Genomic DNA, 7863 nt, shown 5'->3' on the forward strand with positions numbered 1-7863 from the left:
CAACAAAAAATGCCAACCTCAGCAGCACTTCCCAGCGACTTAGAAAGGTTTCCCCTAAAACTGTAACGAAATACCTAGTGGTCCTTTATTAAGTACTCTTGGCTCAAAGGTAGGAAAGGAAAGGAAAGCCTGTAAAAGACATGAAGTCCTGCACCAAAGCTTGTACACTTTATTCAAAGAAAGGCTGCTCTTTCTTATTTCAGTGACCATTTTCAAAGGCTTAGTTGTGCATTTTACAGTCCACAATTGTTCAACAAATACTTAATGTACACTAGAGATGCAGGCCTTAGGCTGCTGTAGCTGATGACACAAGACACAAAAACAGCAAAGGTGTAGTCCTGCCTTTAAGGAGCTGACAGTGGAGAGAACAGGATATGCCAAATAGTCAAGTAACATTATATTAGGAGACAGAGAAAAAGAAATGGCACAGAACAAACATGTAAAATGACAGGGCTCCAAAGAAGAGAAAAATGCATCCAGTTGGACAAAGGGAAGGCTTCATGGAAGAGGTGGTACTTGAGCTCAGGCTTGAAAGATGGCTCTGGATTCCAGGCAGAACGTAGGGCACAAATAGGCACAGAGGCAAAGAAGCACAAAATACAGTTAAGAATCAGCAAGCAGTGATTTGTCTGCTCAGCAGTGATGGGTAAAAAGTGGGTTGATGCTGAATCCTTGAGAGAGCGAAAGAGGGTGCCATTAATAATTATACCAGAATAACACATTAAACTAGGATTTTCCCAGGACTTACTCAGAATAAGTTACATATGTATACAGAGATGCATTCCATTGGCAAGAACTTGGTTATATGGCCACACTTATCTGTAAGGGAGGCTGCACATACTGTCTTCATTCTGGGCAGGTATGTGCCCAGCTAAAACCTGGCAAAGAGAAGGGTGGATAGCCATTTCGTATCTCTACCACAGTACCCTTTGATGCCCAGCAAATTTCCCAGTTTTTTTTTTTGCAAGTTGTGACAGCCCATAGGCTGGTTTCCTATAGGTCAGGCTTCTACCCTGTTCCAGTTAGCTGTGAACAGGAAGAAGGTGTGGGGGCAGGACTTTGGGATTGTAGGGATCCCCTTTCAGGGTCCATGGACAGGAGCAGAGACTGAGAAAGGAATCTGGGCAGAGCAGGCAAATTGACTGACTTGTCAAACACAGTAGGCTATAGACAGCTACAGAGAGCAATAAACACTAGAGTAGATTACAACCAACGAAGTGGGCAGGCTGTGGAAATTGCCAGAAGTTTTTTAGCAAGGAAATGGTGTGAATGAACTTCTAGTTAAACAAGGTTATCTTGACCGTGCATATGGGTTGATTTGGAATAAGGTGAGATGAAAAGCTCAAAGTCCCCTTCATTCCCTGTATCAGGCCATGTGAGATTGAACTAGACATTGAGCAGAGCTTTAGGAATGGGGGGAAATTCTTAAAGCTATGTAGGCAATTATAGCAATAAGAAGAGGTAGCTGACAGTATAAAGGCAAGAGAAGAGTTAGAAGATTTATAAACAATAGAATTACAAATACAAAAACTACAACCTTTTGGGCAGCTTAGTATAGTGACATTTACTACAGGTGTGACTGTATTATAAACCACTATATAATAATGTGTAATCATAATGATACTCCCTTTCTTTAAAAAAAATATTTATTGGCCCGGCCCGGTGTGGCTCAGTGGTTGAGTGTTAACCCATGCAGCAAGAGGTCGCTGGTTCGATTCCAGGTCAGGGCACATGCCCCGGTTTGGGGTTTGATCCCCAGCAGGGGGTGTGCAGGAGGCAGCCCATCAATGACTCTCTCTCATCATTGATGTTTCTCTCTCTCCCTCTCCCTTCCTCTTTCTGAAATCAATAAAAAACATTAAAAAAAATATTCATTATACCATATTTCAGAAAGCAATAAAGTTTGTCATACACTATATAAAATGTTTTTATTCAAAATGGTAAGACATTTTGTGTTCATTTGAAAGGTAAGCTTAGGTATCTGGAAGATTCTCTTGTACAAAACATCTTATTTTCCAAATAATAATGAGTCCTCACTACTCCTGAAACAAGCCTGTTTTTAAAGGCATATTATAGTACAGCACTGAAATGTGTAGATTACATTCACTCTGCTGACCATCAAATAGAAAACATAGCTCTGAAAACCCAAGTTCAGCAGCCTAATACCTCAGCTAAATTAATGTACAAAACTCATTCGAAAAGAAGTCAAGCCTCTTACTTATCGTAGAAATGCAGCTAAATAATACTGAGGCCTTCATATGATGCAGAACACTTGACATCAGTTCTAGGTAATCATACCTATTGAAAGGTATGCATTTCCAATTGAAAGGCTAGAGTTTACGTGACTCTTTTTTTTTTTTTTTTTTAATATGTCTTTATTGATTTCAGAGAGAGGAAGGGAGAGAGAGAGAGAGAGATAGAAACATCAATGATGAGAGAGTCATTGATCAGCTGCAGCCCGCAACCCGGGCATGTGCCCTGACCGGGAATCGAACCCCGATCTCCCGGATCCTAGGTCGATGCTCAACCGCTGAGCCACGCCCGGCCAGGCTACATGACTCTTAAAAGAACAATTTCTATAACAGTTTAATTCTTGAACAGAAAATGTGGGGTAACACCCTGATAAGAGCATGAAAGACATATACAGAAATCTGTGGCCATCTCTTTTGCTTACATAGAAATGCAATAAACAACTCGTTCTGCCCAGTATTATGCTCTAAATTTAAAGAAATGCATGTATGGAAACTTAAGAGGAGGCCTCTTTAGTAATTTTAAATAATGAATGAGAAAACTATGCTAGAATGGTTGAAAGTGAACTACACAGACTATTTTTGACTTAGCCAAGCATGGAGTCTATTTTAAAGCTCCCAATTTAAAAATCATGGAAGCTTTATAAAGTCCTCCACCTGCACGTCTTTTTAGGAACACAATCCTTTATTCTCTAAGGATGAAAAATGCTAGCATTTAAAAACTTTGTTAAGCTGTCACTAGCAATCGGGTAAAAAATATAATAATGGTTGACAAAAAAGAAACAAATTGCATCTTTGAAGACGTTTTCTTGAAGCTCTTGTTAAAAGCTATAACCTCTGATGTTAACTAAATTTAACCCATTCTGACCCTTGAGGTGGCCCTTAACCTTTTCTTTCTTCTGCTTCCTGTGGCTGCTGGAGAGAACTGGCCCAGGCCTTGGAAAAGCCTTCTCTGTCGCACACAAAGGCCCAGCCTTCCTTCTACCCCGTCAGGAGGCCCGGAATCGACCGAGGGGTCAGCACCTGTGCAGAAGAGCAGGTGACAGTGGACTGCCTGCCTCCTTCCAGAGCAAGTTGTAAGAATGTCTACCCTTCAACCATCACGCTGCCGTTTCAGGCATTCAAGCCACAGAAGTTCAGGTTTTCTTTGTGAATGCAGACTTTAAACAAATTAATCCATTGCTGTTCAACTGACTGTAAAATTAGTAGATTTACTGTTGCAAAAGAAAAGAAAGAAGAAAAACTGAGAGCTTTCACTTCCACTTTGGCAAGGTCACGGATGAGTCCTAGGCTGCCAACAAAACAGCCTTTAAAATCTTCGCAGGGGGCATGGTGGAGACGCAGTCAAACAATGACTGAAACGTACAGTGGAAAGTCTTGCCTATACAGTGAGCGTGTAGAGCGCCACATTTGAGGAACTTTTCAAAATGGAATAATTTGCCTTTAATTCCACTTCCCTCAAAGGTGGAAAACAGTGAAAGTACAAATTTGTTTTATCACTAACATTATAGTTGCTGTTCGTCTGCCTTCCTTAAATGTCCTTGTGACTGAAAGATCTCATGTGGGTGTTTAAAAACATTCTTGGGTTTTATTTTAAATGTAAAATGCTAACTAAATCTTGGTTCCGTTTTGCTTTGATTTACATAGTAGTAAACATTGTAAGTTTTGTAAGGTTTCCTATACTAGCTCTTTACATTTCTGCATGAGATCCTATGATAGTAAAGGAAATTATTTTCATTAAAATAATGAAAATGAGTTACCTGAATCCCCCCAAAACTCAGTACCTTTGAAATGGAAACACATGGCTCTATTGTTTTCCAAAGGAGACTTTTGAACCTATTTTCTGCTTTATTCAGTTGCACAAGAGACTTTCCACATAAGATAAATGGGCCTTCCATATGTAAATATTCTTTATTCAGCAGACATAAAAGCTTTTTTAAAAATTTAAATTAAGAAAAAAGCCCTGGCTGGTGTGGCTCAGTTGGTTGTGCGTCATCCTGTGCACCAGAGTGTCACCGTTCAATTCCCAGTGGGGCACATGCCTGGGCTGTGGGCTCAATCCCCAGTAGGGGGCCTGCAGGAGGCAGCTGGTAGATGTTTCTTTCCCCTCCCCTTCCTCTCTGTCTAAAAGACACACATACACACACACACACAAAACAATTTAAAAAAGTATGTCATTCATTTTCGACAAATTTACTTTGCTCATTCACAACCACCATTATGCTTTAATAATTGGTGCCATCACTTTTTGACAAGAGAAATGATTAATCAGGAGTCTAATGTTATGGGAAATCTTACACATGATGAAGAAATGTATTCTGAATCTAAAGATAGTTTGAGAGTATATGAAGGGTTTTAACACAGATGTGGTCACCACATGTTCTCCAGCAATTTTGGGGATGCAGCATAAATAGCCTCAGGATGGATCTAGGTTACTTAAAGGAGAAGATCCCCTAAGTCCTCACAAACATTGAATGAGTTACTGATGGAAGCCAAAGCACCTTGATGGAGCTTCCTTCCTCCCTCCCTTTTCTTTTTTTTCTTTTCTTCTCCCTCTCCTCCCCCCCCCCCCCTTTTCTCCTTTCTTTCTTAAGTGAAGTAGGGATGATTACATGTTTGGGATGGATTAATCACAGTTCTGCCTGAGGATAAATGGTACAGATTCAGTAAGAAGGCTTCCAGCTTTCAGATATTATAACAGACAGTATCTTCAGGATGTTTTTAAAAATATATATTTTTATTGATTTCAGAGAGAGGAAGGGAGGGGGGAGAGAGAGAGAGAAACATCAATGATGAGAGAGTCATTGATCAGCTGCCTCCTGCATGCCCCCTACTGGGGATCGAGTCCACAACCCCAGCATGTGCCCTGACTTGGAGTGGAACCATGATCTGGATCATAGGTTGATGCTCAACCGCTGAGCCATGCCCAGCCAGGCTTCAGGATGCTTTGATGAGTTATCCCACACCCTGCTTTCTGTGTCCCTTTCGACGCATTTGTAAACATATGTTCAGGAGAGCATGGACCCTCTCAGTTACTAAAATGGCACTTACATAATGAGAAAGTTGCTGCTATTTAAGACAAATGCCCTCAGCTAGATTTAGTTGGCACTACAGATGAGGAAACTAGTTCAGTCTTAAATAGCTCTGTGAGAGCAAAGACCAAGTCTAAGTGTCCTCATCAAGTCCACTCTGTTTCCTCAGCAAGTCCCAAGTCTGGCACTGAACATTTGTTGAAATAGTGAAGTGGTAAACCCAGAAACAACTCATGTGTCTGTGACCAGAGTCCAAGTTTAATATTTGTGTTTTGACCATTTCCAAGTTAAACAAGAAGAATTAGACATTCATTTTATTCTACCAAAATTATTCCCTAACACCAAGATACAAGTTTGTTTAGTGGTGATTAGATTTCATACCCAACAGACTTTAATTCCCCTGTTTTAGCAAAACTGCCTTAATAAGAGCTTACAGTCTAATGGAGGAGGGGGCATATAAATAAATATAATTCATTAACAACTGTTTAAGAATATGCTGAATATTTCAACCTACACACACTTTTCCACATCTATTTAACTTCAAAATAAACACAGGATTTTGACTAGTGTAAGCTTAACTTCTTCAAGTAATTGTTGCAGTTATTGCAGCCTGGTGTTTTAGTAACTTTTATGGGTAGAAATAATAACAATTGGGAAAGCTCTATACACTTCTGAGAGTCCCCTTCTATGCACATATGGAATCAGGCAGTTTACAGATTTGTGACATAGTAATATTACTTCCCCAAACCCAGAAGTGTGCCTTAGCAAGGCCCGGAAGAGCCAGTTGCCTGCTTTACTATCTTTATTCAAGGGACTTCAAAGTAAGGCTCTCAATGACTGTATAAAAGCTGTCAGGTCTTATTTCAGTTGGAGGTCAAAGCAGAGTTCAAGAGATTAAAAAAAGCAAAAGAGCTTCTCTCTAAGGACACCCACCCTTTCTGCTCACCTCCTCCTTGAGGCATCTGACAGTGGCATCTAGAAAACTTCCCAGATCATCTACTCTAGACATATATCCCTTCAAAGAGGGGCCACAAAAGGGATGCTGGCAGGGTTGCTCAGGTACCAATGATTACTTGGTGTGGACTAATCCTATCAAATTTCAAGTCTTTAGTTTGGGTATTAAACTCTTCCATCAATGTTATGCATTTCACTTACTATCTTCACAGATTTGTAACCCCACTGCTTCACTCATCAGCATAAGGAGCATTTAGTGTTTGGAGCACCATCTCTGGCACCAGGCTGCCTGGGTTTCTTATTCTTGATTCTATTAGCTGTGTGACCTTGGGCAAATTACTTATTTATGCTTCAGTTCTCTCATCTGTGAAATGGAGTAATAAGGTTGTCCTGAGGATGAAATGACTTCATAGATGTAAAGCACTCAGAACAGTGGCTGGCATACACACAGGTAAATGCTAAAAGGGTGGGCACTTACATTGTTGAGCACCTACCATTTCTCAAGGTATGTGCTGGTCACTCTGTCACCATATGGCCAATAACCAAACTTCTATCCTGGTATTAAGGAATAATTTTGGTGAAACAAAATGAATCTCTAATTCTCATTTAACTTGGAAATGGCCAACACGCAAAAATTAGCCTCGAACTTCGTGTCACAAACCTGAGTTTCTGGGTTTACCACTTTACTATTTCAACATATATTCAGTGCCTCGAGCGCCAGATTTGGGACTTGATGAGGAAACAGAGTGGACTTGATGAGGACACTTGGACTTGGTGTTTGCTCTCACAGAGCTATTTAAGGCTGAACTAGTTTCCTCATCTGTAAAAAGAAGTAACACCTGATTTAAGAAATTATTTAATCAGGATACAGCATTGTGTTCCGCGGGACTACAAGTATCCAATAAATGTAATTTCTTCTCATAGGATAAATGAAAGTATTCTCTAATTAGGTGGCTTCACTAAGTCACGACTGTACTCCCACTTTGCCATCGAGGAATTTCCTACTGAGACAAGAGGGGCAGGGGGTCGACCCCGATAGTCCAAAGGAGGGCTCAGCAGTCAGCAGTCTGGGGGGCAAAGTGCGGGTCCCAAAAGACAGGCCGGTGAGAAACCAGAGCCCTGGGCTGCACCCGAGGTGGAGAGCTGCTCTGAGTCCTCCCCTTTGTAAAATCGCTGACCTGCTGGGAGCAATCCCAGTTACAGTTCCTCGAGCCGTGCGCGTCCCAGCCCCTCTGTCCGGTCCCGGACCCTGCGCTCGGATCAGGCTGGCCTGCTGGGCGTCATCTGCCAGCCGAGGGAAGCCTTTTACTTCCCGAGTCCGTCTGCTCACCTGCAAAACGGCGGCACTGCTCCGTGACTCAAAATAGTAAGACGTTTATGAAACATTTAATGCAAAGACTTTCACAAAAGTTCTCTGAGGTTAGCGTCAACGTAACAAGAGAAGCAAAGCTCTGCTTGCCACACGAACTTGGCACACGTGTCTTCATCTAACCTCTGGAGACACAGGAGCCAGGTGGGTAGCAATTACCCCCAAGCAACCGCGCCCTCTGCATGATTTCTGTCGGAGGGATTCATCTGCGGAGCCAGAAAAGCGCTCCTCCCCACGTCACCTTTCCTTTAAAAGACTC

This window comes from Miniopterus schreibersii (genome assembly GCF_964146895.1).
Source record: "Miniopterus schreibersii genome assembly, chromosome: 2".
Lineage (NCBI taxonomy): Eukaryota > Metazoa > Chordata > Mammalia > Chiroptera > Miniopteridae > Miniopterus > Miniopterus schreibersii.